General features: G+C 43.0%; 1 pseudogene; it reads right to left on the reverse strand.

Moving 5' to 3' along the window:
• Positions 1 to 6,005: 6,005 nt before the first annotated feature.
• LOC133767573 (anaphase-promoting complex subunit 15-like) lies at positions 6,006 to 6,379 on the reverse strand (annotated as a pseudogene).
• Positions 6,380 to 15,048: the final 8,669 nt, after the last annotated feature.

The raw sequence follows: 15,048 nt of genomic DNA on the forward strand, positions 1-15,048 counted from the left end.
AGAGGGAGAAACAGAGAAAGAGATCTTCTATCTATTGGTTCAGTCCCCAGATGGCCACAATGCCTTGGGCTGGGTCAGGCCAAATCAGGAACCAGGAGGTTTATCCAGGTCTCCCATGTGGGTACTGGGGGCCTAAGCACTTGGGCATCATCTGCTGCTTTTCCCAGGCCATTAGCAGGGAGCTAGATCAGAAGTGGAGCATCCGGGACATGAACCAGCACCCATATGGGATGATGGCAATGCAGGTCATGGCTTTACCTGCTATGCCACAACATCAGCCCCTAAAACCTAGTCTTGGATTAGTTGTCCTTGACTGGTTTAAGTCAACTTGTTCCTAACCTATCTTCTAACTAAAGCTAATACAAATCATCTCTGGAGGATATTATATCATCCAGAAACTCTATAAATTTCCATGTGCAATATCTAGCATTCAATTAAAAATTACCAGACATGGGGCCGATGTGGGTAAGGCTGCCGCCTGCAGTGCTGGCATCCCATATGGGCGCTGGTTCAAGTCCTGGCCACTCCACTTCTGATACAGCTCTCTGCTATGGCCTGGGAAAGCAGTGGAAGATGGCCCAAGTCCTTGGGCCTCTGCACCGCGTGGGAGACCTGGAAGAAGCTTCTGGCTCCTGGCTTCGGATTGGTGCAACTCCAGCCATTGCAGCTAACTGGGGGAGTGAACCAGCAAATGGAAGACCTCTCTCTCTTCTCTCTGCCTTTCCCTCTCTCTTCGTGTAATTCTGACTTTCAAATAAATAAATAAATCTTTAAAAAAATTTACCAGACATGCCAAGAAATGAAATCTGAAGGAAAAATATGCAATAGAAACAGATCCATGAATGATTCAATGGAGGGACAGTAACTACTTTGGCCAGGAAGAGAAAACAACCTATGTGTCCACAGAAGGGAAAACTTAAAAACAAAGCTGATTTGCCTCTGCCTGTGAAATGCAGAATTTGGAGATACCAGCTATCACGGAAAGCAGAAGTCAACGTAGGGTTGAAAGTGGGGTGAATAACTGAAAATCTGTAAATGAAGTAGTTGCATCCCTAAGCCGTCTGTCCAGAAAGGCAATGATTCCATCTAATAGGAGATCACAGGTTTATTATGAAGAAAAAATTGAGTCAGAATGTCTCTGACTTAGGTTCAAGAGCAAGGTGAGGTATAAAAAAACACAACTCTCAGTGAACACTGAGAATGTTTCTTGAGAATGCCATCTGCTCTAAGAACCTCAGGATAGAGGAAAGTCAGGATATTGGAATATTCCTCTAAGAAAACTATTTTCCAGGTCATAATATTTGATTTTCTGACCCCTAAAATGGCCAGCCCCCCACCATATTATATTAAAGTGAAGCCCAGTTAAAATTTTATTATATATTTGGAGAATTTAAGCATTGTACTGAAATTGCCTTCTCAGAAAGATACAGAAAAGCTTATTATGAACTGTTTAAATTTCTGTGGCCACAGAAGTGCTAAGAACAAAGAGCATTTTTGGGTATTAGCCAGGTGGATCAAAGGTCTTTAAAAATTAAACTATACATGTCCTCATCCTTGTTATTATGGCACAAATTCGACTGAACTCTGATTATTCTTTTGGCTGCCCAGCATCTGAACCTCTTCCTATGTTTGGGGAGTTCCTGACCCTGTGAGTCTTCCTAAGAAGCCGAAACAATCTCCCAGTGTAAGAGTTGAATGTTCTAGTTCATCAATTTCCTGGCTTTTGTTGCAGGCAATCATAAGCATATGTCTAAATCTAAATTAATGAGGAGCCCCTTTTCCAATAGTTTCTGGGGGCAACAATGAGGCTGCGCCAGCTCTGTTGAGTTACTTGTGAGATGACATAAACAGAGGCATCTTTGGATTGGTAACCGTGTGACAGCTGTTTGGAAAAAGAAGACTGGCAATGAAAGCCAGCCCTTTGCTCAAAAACTTTGAAGCTGCTCTCACAGAAGAGAGAGCATCTATTGCAGCCTGATTCTTCCTTACAACAGTGCCTGCAAGTAGAGAAGAACTTACTGAGACGAGCACCCATCGACCTCATGGCTGCTGATCTAGATCCAGCTCTCTGCTGTGGCCTGGGAAAGCAGCAAAAGATGGCCCAAGTGCTTGGACCCCTGAACCCGCGTGGGAAGACTCAGAAGAAGCTCCTGGCTCCTGGCTTTGGATCGGCTCAACTTTGGCCGTTGTGGCCAACTGGGGAATGAACCAGTGGAGGAAGACTTCTCTCTCTCTCTCTCTCTCTCTCTCTCTCTCTCTGCAACTCTGACTTTCAAATAAATAAATAAGTCTTTTTTAAAAAAAAAAAAAATAAGACATGGAAGAAGAGTCCCAGGGGCTTCTGCAAAGTTTTCTTAGACAGTGGAGGATGGCCCAAGTGCTTGGGCCCCTGCACACGCATGGGAGACCAGGAGGAAGCACCTGGCTCCTGGCTTCGGATCAGCATAGCTCTGGCCGTTGCGGCCATTTGGGGAGTGAACCAACGGAAGGAAGACCTTTCTCTCTGTCTCTCTCTCTCTGTCTCTCTCACTGTCTGTAACTCTACCTGTCAAATAAATAAATAAAAATCTTTTTAAAAAATTTCCTTAGAATAGGCCGGCGCCATGGCTCAACAGGCTAATCCTCCGCCTTGCGGCGCTAGCACACCAGGTTCTAGTCCCGGTTGGGGCGCTGGACTCTATCCCGGTTGCCCCTCTTCCAGGCCAGCTCTCTGCTATGGCCCGGGAAGGCAGTGGAGGATGGCCCAAGTCCTTGGGCCCTGCACCCACATGGGAGACCAGGAGAAGCACCTGGCTCCTGGCTTCGGATCGGCGGGATGCGCCGGCCGCAGCGGCCATTGGAGGGTGAACCAACGGCAAAAAGGAAGACCTTTCTCTCTGTCTCTCTCTCACTATCCACTCTGCCTGTCCAAAAAAAAAAAAAAAAAAAAAAAATTCCTTAGAATACAACGCAGACACCAGAACAAATGACCTTTTCTATCTCTGCCTCTGGACACTGCTGCATTGAGACAGCCTGCAACTGCAGAAATAATCTTAGTCCCAGCCTGAGGCTAGGACCAATGGCAAGAAAGGAAGACAAAAGATTCACCCAAAAAATGAAGCCAGAGCAATAATGCTCGATGATTGTGGATCACTCTTGCTTTGGATTTATTGATCTGTGAGATAACAAATGTTCTTACTTTCTAAACCAGTTTGAGTCACTATTTTTTATTGCCTGAAGCCCAGAGCAGCCCAACCAATCTCTGGCCTTTAGTAAGTGCTAACAAGAAGAAACCAAGTGTTCCAAGGGGTATCAGTCTGACTCCAACACTTATAAATATGATGTTTCACCACATGGCTCGCTAGAATTTAATTGCCTACATAAATAGTCCTGTTATATAACATTTTTTTCACCTACTTGTAAAATGTTTAATATAGGAAATTCAGTTTGTTCACTTGAGCTACATATGAATTCATGGGCCTTTTGTTCATTAACCCATCACTGCAAATCCTGGGTGGGTTTGCTTGTAAAAGAGAATCTTCACTATTTCCTACAGGTGTAAAGAATAAAGTTACTTCTGACAGGTGATTCAAACTGTGTGCAAAAGTGTGTTCTTGCACAATTTGCATGTGTCCCGTTTTTGAACCACGTCTTGTCTTGGCACTGATTATTGACTCAAGATCACTATGAATATATTCCTGTGGACCTCCATGTTTGACTTTTGGATCATGTGGCCCACTATTGACAAAATCAGAATGTTCTAGATTATCTTTCCATGTTCAGCTTCTTATTAAACTATTCATAACCTGGGTAAATCAGCACTTTCACTCACAGACAACCTTGGGGTTCTTTACTTTGCAGTGCTGGGATACCTCGCTGTGACTGACAGCACACCCAATTCCTACCCACAGTCTTCTTTCTTTCTTGAATCCATCAAAGCTCTTAAAAATCTATCCAGGTATAAACTGAAGAGACAGTCACCCACCCAACTTACAACACTTTTTCAGTGTATTGCAAGGGTGTCTTTGGCTTAGAGTTGTGGACACAAAATTATAAGAAATATGATTTATTTCAGACATTAAAATATTTCTGTTAACTCCAAAATAAATGTAAGCCGCTGGTGGGAGAGGCAAAGAGACCACACAAACTTAACAAGAGAGAGGGAAGAAATGGCAGCAGCCAACGGAAGAGCACTCAGCCTCTGGGAGTAGCATGGGGACCAGCAGGTATCTAACGCCATTCACAGAAACATCTCATCTCTTCTGTTTTATATGAGAAGATATAGGGTGGTGCATTTAGCACAGCAGTTGAGACGCTGCTTGGAAAGCCCACATCCCATGTCAGGGGTCCTGGCTTTAACTTTTGGCTCCACTTTCTGATCCAGCTTCCTGTTACATACAACCTGGGAGGCAGCAGATAAAGGCTCAAGTACAATGGGTCCCAACACACCCAAGTGGGAGGCCCAGATTGAGTTCAGGGCTCCTAGCTTTGCCCTGGCCCTCCCCTGGATATTGTGGGAATTTGGGCAGCTAGATGGAAGCTAGATGGAAGGAAGTTTGCTTTCTCTCTTCTCTCAAATAAACAAATAATATTTATAATAAAAATAAATAAAATAAAAGATAAACATAATAAATGAGAGGACATCATGGCTTTATAGGTCTACACCATTTACTGCAACTCTAGCTCCAAATTTGTGCTGATTTTCACTTTGGGATATTCTATCATTGCATGCTCTAACTATGAAGTGAAAGAAGGCCTGTACATGCACTCAGAATGTTTTTTTCCAGCTCCATCACTCCTGGGTGCACGACCAGTGACAGGTTGCCTGACCTTTCTGAATCTCAACTTTTGTTTATTTTTTTATTTTTTGAAAGGCAGAGTTAGACAGTGAGAGAGAGAGAGAGAGAGAGAGAGAGTTATAGACAGTGAGAGAGAGAGAGAAAGTCTTCTTCCTGCTGGTTCACTCCCCAAATGGCCGCCATGGCCAGTGCTGCGCCGATCCGAAGCCAGGAGCCGGGTGCTTCCTCCTGGTCTCCCATGGGGTGCAGGACCCAAGCACTTGGGCCATCCCCCACTGCACTCCTGGGCCACAGCAGAGAGCTGGACTGGAAGAGGAACAACCGGGACTAGTACCCGGCGCCCCAGCCAGGACTAGAACCCGGGGTGCTTGCACCACAGGCAGAGGACCAGCAAAGTGAGCCACTGTGCTGGCCTCTGAATCTCAACTTTCTACATTTTTCAAGGGTTGTACCATGTGTCTATTCACTTCAAAGAATCAGTGGGAAAGTGTCATCAGTTAAGAAATAAGAAAGTTGGGACCAGCACTGTGGCGTAGCAGGTAAAGGCACCACCTGCACTGCCAACATCCCATATGGGTGCTGGTTCGAACTCCGGCTACTCCACTTCCAATCCAGCTCTCTGCTGTGGCCTGGGAAAGCAGCAGAAGATGGCCCAAGTCCTTGGGCCCCTGCACCCACATGGGAAGACCAGGAAGAAGTTCCTGGCTCCTGGCTTCTGATTGGCACAGCTCTGGCCATTGTGGCCATCTGGAGAGTGAACCAGCAGATGGAAGACTTCTATCTCTCTGCCTCTCTGTAACTCTGCCTTTAAAATAAAATAAATAAATCTTTTTAAAAAATAAGAAGCAATTCAGTAACTGGAGTGTGAAAAAATTCACACAGTTTTTATAGTAAGCCTCCATGAGATGTAATTTTTTTTTTTCCAGAAAAAATCAGTCCTGTGTCTTTATTAAAGAGGGTTAGATAGAGACCAGACCCAGTAGCCAAAGGGTAAAGTACTGGCCAAGAAGGTAGGGTGGGCTCAGGCCCTGGGGATTTAAGAGCAGACTCATGGCCTGGGAGAGCCAAGGAGACCAGGTCCGGGCAGCAGCTGAGGAAGTGCCCAAGGATGAGCTATCAGGCACTGGGGACATCAGCTGGTTCTGCAGGCTGTGGGCTTGGGGGTTGGGGGTGCAAGGTAGGTTGGGTTGGCCTGGAATCTCCCTGAGGCCACCCTGCCTTGTCTACCTAGACCAACCACTGGCCCTGATCCTGTTGGTTGCCTTCCATGTCCACCTCACTGACCTCTCCATCATCAGGTGACTCGTTGTAGTCATTCATCTCATCCATGTCCTGCATGTCCTCGTCATCCTATGAGTCCTCTTCACTGTCCTTATCGTCTTCATCATCTCCTTCTTCCTCATCATCACAGTGCTCTGAGGCTGGCTTGCCGATAGGTACCAGATTGTTGCCTTTCTCTGGATGCTTTGGAGCCACGCCTGCTGCTGCTGTTCCTGCTGCTGCAGCTCTGTCTCCTCCACACAGGGTCGATCCAGATTAAACCACAGTGTCCCAGTCACACGAGGGAAGAGGGAAGGGAACAAGGTGGACATGGCTCCTAGACGCGCTGGGAAGCGGCAGCTGGCAGCGACCCGGAAGTGCTTCACCCAGCCTGAGCGGAAGGACCCGCCAGAATCCGGGACCCACACAATGCATGCATTCTTCCATGAGATGTAACTTTTAAAATGTTTAAATTTTTGTTCATTTGAAAGGCAGAGTTACAGAAAGAGAGACGGAGGGAGAGATAGAGAGATGTTCTATCTGCTGGTTCACTCCCCAAATGGCTGCATATCCCAGGACTGGGTCAAGTCAAAGCTAGGAGCCAGGAGCTGGGAGCTTCATCCTGGTCTCCCACATGGGTGCAGGAGACCAAGCACTTGGGACATCTTCAGCTGCTTTCCCAGGAACATTAGCAGTGAACTGGATGTGAGGTGGAGCAATCGGGACTCGAACCAGCACCCATATGGGATGCCATTGCAGGCAGTGACTTAACCTGAGATATAACTTTATACAAAAGGGCTATAAAGGAAGGGAGCTGAAGTTTTATGGTTTGAAATAGAAGTCCCTAAGAGAAACGCCTGATCATTTTAGAATAAGCCAATAGAAGTCACTTTAAAACAGGATTTAGGAAACTTCTGAAGGGTAACTGGAAAATTTATTTTCTTCCAAAAACTCATCCTGGGTCCTTTTCTTAAGGAATCGTTCATGGGAATATCTGTTCATCCTCCATGCATGTCATACTCATAGATATTATAAGCATAGTCTATGGTCATCCTACCCTGAACATGTTTGATCTCGTCTGATCTTGGAAGCTAAGCAGGGTCGGGCCTGGTTAGCTCTTGGATGGGAGAAATTATAAACACAATATAACATGATTAAAAGCAGGATGGGGAAAAATTCCCCCCAGTCCCGTCTCCTCAACTCGTGAATTATCTTTCCTTTTGTTTTTGTTAATACACACACATATTTTTATAGGATTGGATTTTTTAAAGAAGATTTAGTTATTTATTTGAAAGGCAGAATGAGAGGAGGGCACTTTGCATCACTGGTTCACTCCCCAAATGCCCACAACAGCCAGAACAGGGCCAGGCTGAAGCAAGCAGGCAGAACTCCATCTGATCTCCCACATGAGTGGCAAGAACTCAATGGACCTGAGCTGTCATCCACTGCTTTCCAGGAGCCTTAGCAGGAAGCTGGATCAGAAGTGGAGTAGCTGTGACCGAGCCAGCACTCTGATACAGGATGCCTGTGTCCCAAGGGGTGGTTGAACCTGCTGTGCCGCAATGCTCAGGATTGGATTTCAGACACATATATTTTATTTTAAATTGCTTAATAAATAAATATGGCTCCTTCTTCAATATAAATGTGTACCTTATTTTTAAAATTGATATCTTATCCAAATTATATTCATACATTCACCTAGCAAATATTTATTAAGCATGGTTCTAGGCACCAGGAAAACAAGTGTTTTTCCATGCCTTCATGAAATCATTTATGGTGAGTATATAGCATTCTTTACAATGTCTGTGACAATTTCCTCAACTATCAATAAATTGCTGACTGCTCAGCTATCAAGTAACTTTGCATTACATGTTAATAGAATTTATAAATCTGATTAAATCTTAATAGAATTGAAGCTTAGTGACAGAAGAAATCATATGTTTCACTTAATACTTGTTACTCAGGCTGTGTGGCATATTCCACTTTGGACAGGGGTAGTAGAAAGAAACAGAAGGAGGAGAAAGGAGGGAAAAACGGAGGAAGGATGTGCATTTAGGCTTTGTGTAAGCTGATGTGTATTTAGAACATGCAGGTTGCCTTTCAGTCTACGTATTATAATTCGTGCTGCCATCCACTAATGCATTTGGCTGTTCCCTTCAGTTAATAGGGAGATGCCTTTGAGGAGGACTGCCCCATAGAGTGTTTCCTATAGGGAAGACTGGGGTGAGGAAAAGGAGAGTGTCCCATTTACTTACGTCTTATGAGTTGGAAGAATTGAATGGGGGGGAAAGATGGCCTGCATGGAGTCATTCTGAGTCTACAGTGTCTTCTCTTTCTTTTTCTTTTTTTAAGATTTATTCATTTTTTTGAGAAGCAGAGTTAGAGAGAAAGAGAGAGAGAGGTCTTCCATCTGCTGGTTCACTCCCCAAATGGCCTTAACGGCCAGAGCTGAGCTGAAGCCAGGAGCTAGGAGCTTCTTCTGGGTCTCCCACACGGATGCAGAGGCCCAAGCACTTGGGTCATCTTCCACTGCCTTCCTAGGCCATAAGCAGAGAGCTGGATCAGAAGAGGAGCAGCTGGGACTTGAACCAGCACCCACTTGGGATGCCTGCCCACAGGCAGAGGAGGTTTACCCTACTATGCCACAGTGCCCAGGGAAGGAAAGGCACCAAGAGGACACAAAGGGAAAGGAGAGGCTGAGAATTCCACAAATCCCAAAGGGAAGGCCCCACGGAGCCCTGGGTCTGACCTGAATGGGAAATAGCCCACATAGTCTAGAAAGCTTCCATGCTTTGTGATAGAGCAGATGGCAGATCCATCCATCTGCCAAGCAGGAGGTAGGAAGAAAGGGTCTCTTCGAAGGGTTTCTTGCGGAATGTGGAGAATAAACCAGTCTCGATGCCAGACTGCCTATATCCCAGGTCTCCTATCAGTTTATTATTTGCTAGTCTCTTACCTCTATCAAAGTCTTTTTTGTTTTTTCTTCCTCCAACTGTTCTAGCCTGGTCTCAACTGGATCATTTCAAGAGAAGAGACCATGTTCAAGGTTTGGGCCTGAGTTGCGATTATGAGGCAACAGCACCTCCCTGTGGCTTTCTGGAAGGATAACAAGACACAGTAGCCCCAAAATCTACCCAAGGCAAGAATGAAATGCAAGGGAATGATTTATAGGAGGTGTAACTTTTGAGAGTTTTATCATCATTAAGGAAGGTGACATTTTCCTTATCTGCATATGCAGTGCCACAGGGTTACAGACCATGGGTGAAAGTGCAGTGGAAATATACAGATTCAGGATATCCACCAATTTTTTAAAAAACTTTATTTTTAGTTCAAAGAGTAAAATGTGTTAGTTCAGTGCATTCAGTGTGTGTGTATTATGTCATGCAGTGATCAAAGAAAAGTCACAGACCCATCACCTCAAATTTTATTATCTCTTTAGGATTAGAACATTTAAAAATCTTCTTTTAGTCATTTTGACATATGTATTATTACAGCTATAGTCACCCTGCTATGCAGTGGAACCTGTCCTACTTAATTGTTACTTTACAACTCACTGACCAACATCTCCCTTTCCCCAACCACGCCCCCTTCCCACCTCTGGGAATCACTATTCTACCCTCTGTTTCTGTGAATTCAACATTCTTAGATTCCACGTAAGTGACACCCGGTGGTATTTGTCCAACTCATTTCACTTAACATATATGTCTTCTAGGTTCATCCATCCATTTTACGCAAGTGACAGAATTTTTTGCTATTTTTTTTCATTAAAGCTGAGTAGTATTCCAACATGTTATCTACCTATCTGTATCAAATCTGTCTATCCCTCTACCTAGCTATCTACCTTATAGATATAGATATGTGCATAACTCAAATTTAAAATCCATCTGTTTAAGAACCCTTAGGTTTTTTCAAAATCTTGGCTATTTTGAATAATGATGCAGTGAACATGGGAATGCATGCATCACTTATGCACCCTGATTTCAATTCCTTTGGATATATACCCAGGAGTGGGATTGTAATGTTGGATCAGATGGTTAATTCTATCTTTAGTTTTTTGAAGAACCCCCATACTGTTTCCAAAATGATTGTACTAATTTACATTCCCACCAACAGTATTTAAGGTTTCCTTTTCTCCACATCCTCACAAACACTTGTTATCATGATCTTATATACAGGAAATCCAAGACCCCACCAAAAAAACTGTTAGATTAGAACTAATAAACAAATTCACAGTTAAGTTCCAGGATACAATACAATACAATTATTTTCACTATTGTTTAGTAGCATTTCTATCTGATATGCTACACTAACAACAAGCAGTCTGAAAAAGAAGAAAATAATCCCATTTATAGTAATGTCAAAAATGAAATAGTACTTTGGAGTAAATTTAAGCAAGGAAGTGAAAGACCTATATACTGAAAGCAAAGAAACACTGATGAAGGAAATTGAAGATGATACAAATAAATAGAAAGATGTCCCATTATCCCATGTTTGTATGTTAGAAGAATTAGTATTGTTAAAATGTCCATACTTCCCCCAAGCAATCTACAAACTCATTGCTATTGCCTCAAAATCCCAGTGTCATTCTTCACAGGTATAGAAAAACTCAAAATCATTTGGAAGCACAAAAGACCCAGATAGCCAAAGCAATCTGCTTCCACAAGAACAAAGTAGTAGATATTGTCTACGGCCATACCACCCTGAAGAACGCGCCCGATCTCGTAAGCTTAAATAGAACAAAGCAGTAGATATCACATGCTGGATCTCAAAATATGGTACAAAGATATAGCAATCAAAAGAGCATGGTAGGGGCCTGCATTGAGGCCTAACAGGTGAAGCCTCTGCCTGCAACCCCAGCATCCCATTTGGCACTAGTTTGTATCCAGCTGCTCCACTTCCAATCCAGCTCCCTGCGAATGCTTCTGGAAAAGCAGCAGAGGATGCCCCAAGTCCTTGGGCCTCTGAGCTCACGTGGGAGACCTGAAAGAAACTCTTGGCTCCTAGCTTCTGTCTGGCCCGGTCCTGGGCCACCATGGCCATTTGGGGAATGAACTAGTAGATGGAAGATTGGTCTCTTTCTCTGTAATGCTGCCTTTCAAATAAATAAAATAAATTCTTAAAATAAACAAAAAAAAGAGCATAGTACACATTGACCAATGGAACAAGACAACCCAGAAATAAGCACACTTATCTATGATTGTTGACAAAGGTGCCAAGAATATACAATGGAAAGAGGATGAACTGTTCAGTAAATGGTGTTGGGAAAGCTGCATATACACATACAGAAGAGTGAAAATTGACCCCTATCTCATTCTTTATACAAGGATCACCACAAACTGTGTTAAAGACTTAAACATAAAACCCAAATCTATTAAAATACTAGAAAAAAATTGTAGGGGAAAAGCTCAATGACACTGATCTGGACAGAGATTTCTTGGATTTAACTCCAAAAGCACAGGTGTAGAAAGCAAAAATACACAAATGGACTTGCATAAAACCAAAAACTTCTGCAAAGCAAAGGAAACAAATTAACAAAGTGAAGACATAACCCAGAGATTGGGAGAAAATACTTGCAAGTTGTGCATTACATAAAGGGCTAATAGCCAAAATACACAAGGACTGCATACACTATAACAAGAAAACAAATAACTCTCTTAAAGATGGGCAAAGCGCTAGGGTTGACATTTCACAAGAGAAGCTGTAAGACCAATAGCTATATTTTAAAAAAAAATGCTCGGCCAGCTATTAGCCGTGGCTCAATAGGCTAATCCTGCACCTTACGGCACCAGCACACCGGGTTCTAGTCCAGGTCGAGGCGCCGGATTCTGTCCTGGTTGCCCCTCTTCCGATCCAGCTCTCTGCTGTGGCCCGGGAAGGCAGTGGAGGATGGCCCAAGTGCTTGGGCCCTGCACCCGCATGGGAGACCAGGAGAACCACCTGGCTCCTGGCTTCGGATCAGCACGGTGTGTTGGCCACAGCGTGCCAGCCGCAGCGGCCATTGGAGGGTGAACCAACGGTAAAGGAAGACCTTTCTCTCTCTCTCTCTCTCTCTCACTGTCCACTCTGCCTGTTTTTTTTAAAAAAAAAAAAGCTCAACATCTCTAATCAGAGAAGTGCAAATGTAAAAATAGCATAATAAGGTATCATTTCATATTTGTTAGATAGGCTATTATCAAAAATGTAAGATTCACTGAATTTTTTCAGCCATGAATTTTTAAAGCCATGAATATATTTGGCAGAAATATTGTATCATATGCAATCATTACTTTAAAATGTTTTGTAAAGCTGTCAAATATACAAAAGAGTGATTTTTTTTTCACCTGAGTATATGACAATAAAATTTTTGAATCAATAGAAAGGGAGATTGCAAAAAGTTCCTGGGAAAATGAATTCAAAAGATAAGTTTAGGGGCAGTTGTTTAGCCTAGTGGTTAAGATGCCCACATTCCACATCAGAGTACCTGGGTTCAAGGTCTGACTCTGCTTCCAATTCCAACTTCCTGCTAAAGTGTACCCTGGGAGGCGGTGGTGATGGATCAAGTAGTTGGATCCATGCCATGCACATGAGAAACCTGGGTTGAGTTCCTGGCTCTCAGCTTTGGTCTAGCCTAGCCCCAGCCCCAGCCCCAGCCCCAGCCATTGCGGGCATTTGGGAGTGAACCAGCAGATGGATGGGAGTTCTCTTTCTCAGTCTTTCAAGTAAATAACAAATTTAAAAAGTAATGTTTACTTTGCTATACAAAAACATCGAGCCGGTGCTGTGGCATAGCAGGTAAAGCCACCGCCTGCAGTGCCGGCATCCCAGATGGGTGCTGGTTTAAGTTCTGGCTGCTCCACTTCTGATCCAGCTCTCTGCTATGGCCTGGGAAAGCAGCAGAAGATGGCCCAAGTCCTTGGGTCCCTGTACCCACGTAGGAGACCTGGAGGAAGCTCCTGGTTCCTGGCTTCAGATTGGCACAGCTCCGGCTATTGTGGCCAATTGGAGAGTGAACCAGCAGATGGAAGACTTCTCTCTCTCTCTCTCTCTCTCTCTCTCTCTCTCTCTCTCTACCTCTCCTTCTCTCTCTGTGTAACTTGACTTTCAAATAAATAAATAAATCTTAAAAAAAATTGAAAACCATGCCTTTTTCAACATGCACATTTTCCATGAATTTTTTGAAGACCCTTCCTATAAATCATGTCATCAGTGCCAGCACTGTTAATCTAAAAGTAAGTGTAGCACAGAGAATAATACCAAGAACACTCAGTCTGTACTTTAACATAAGGGTTGCTCATTTGAAATAATAAATGTATTAGGAGAATTTCCAAAAGAATTAGTGTAGATTATATTCTACTTGATAAAAGACAGTAACAATGATGTTAATCATTTCCAGCCTCTCCATCACAGTTGTCTCTCAGTATCTGAGGGGAGTTGATTCTAGGACCTCCTGGATACCCAAATCCAAGGATGCTCAAGATCTTGGAACAAAATGGCATAGTACTTGCATAGAACTTACCCATATCCTCCCATACACATCACATTAAATAACCTCTAGACTACTTTTTAAATTTTTTTAACTTTTATTTAATAAATATAAATTTCCGAAGTACAACTTTTGGATTACAGTGGCTCCCCCCCCCCCATAACATTCCTCCCACCTGCAGTCGTCCCATCTCCCACTCCCTCTCCCATCCCATTCACATCAAGATTCATTTTTTTTTCATTTTCAATTCTCTTTATATGCAGATCAGTTTAATATATATTAAGTAAAGCTTTCAACAATTTGCACCCACATAGAAACACAAAGTATAACATACTGTTTGAGTACTAGTTATAGCATTAAATCACAATGTACAGCACATTAAGGACAGAGATCCTACATGAGGAGTAAGTGCACAGTGACTCCTGTTGTTGACTTAACAATTTGAAACTCTTGTTTATGGCATCAGTAAGCACCCTAGGCTCTTGTCATGAGTTGCCAAGGCTATGGAAGCCTTTTGAGTTCGCCAACTTTAATCTTATTCAGACAGGATCATAGTCAAAGTGGAAGTTCTCTCCTCCCTTCAGAGAAAGGTACCTCCTTCTTTGATGACCTGTTCTTTCCACTGGGATCTCACTCACAGAGATCTTTCATTTAGTTGTTTTTTTTTTTTTTTTTTTGCCAGAGTGTCTTGGCTTTCCATGCCTAAAATACTCTCATGGGCTTTTCAGCCATATCTGAATGCCTTAAGGGCTGATTCTGAGGCAAGAGTGCTATTTAGGACATCTGCCATTCTATGAGTCTGCTGTGTATCCCGCTTCCCATGTTGGATCGTTCTCTCCCTTTTTGATTCTATCAGTTAGTATTAGCAGACACTTGTCTTGTTTATATGATCCCTTTGACTCTTAGTCCTATCATTATGATCAATTGTGAACTGAAATTGATCACTTGGACTAGTGAGATGGCATTGGTACATGCCACCTTGATGGGATTGTATTGGAATCCCCTGGCACATTTCTAACTCCTCCATTTGGGGCAGGTCCGATTGAGCATGTCCCAAATTGTACATCTCCTCCCTCTCTTTTTCCCACTCTTATATTTAACAGGGATCACTTTTCAGTTAAGTTTCAACACTTAAGAATAATTGTGTATTAATTACAGAATTCAACCAATAGTATTAAGTAGAACAAACAGAAAAAAAATACTAAAAGGGATAAAGTATTAAGTTGTACATCAACAGTCAGGGCAAGGGCCGATCAAGTCACTCTTTCTCATAGTGTCCATTTCACTTCAACAGGTTTTCTTTTTGGTGCTTGGTTAGTTGTCACCAATCAGGGAGAACATACGATATTTGTCCCTTTGGGACTGGCTTATTTCACTCAGCATGATGTTTTCCAGATTCCTCCATTTTGTTGCAAATGACTGGATTTCATTGTTTTTTTACTGCTGTATAGTATTCTATAGAGTATATATCCCATAATTTCTTTATCCAGTCTACTGTTGATGGGCATTTAGGTTGATTCCATGTCTTAGCTATTGTGAATTGAGCCG

The sequence above is a fragment of the Lepus europaeus genome, chromosome 10 (assembly GCF_033115175.1).
Source record: "Lepus europaeus isolate LE1 chromosome 10, mLepTim1.pri, whole genome shotgun sequence".
Taxonomy (NCBI): domain Eukaryota; kingdom Metazoa; phylum Chordata; class Mammalia; order Lagomorpha; family Leporidae; genus Lepus; species Lepus europaeus.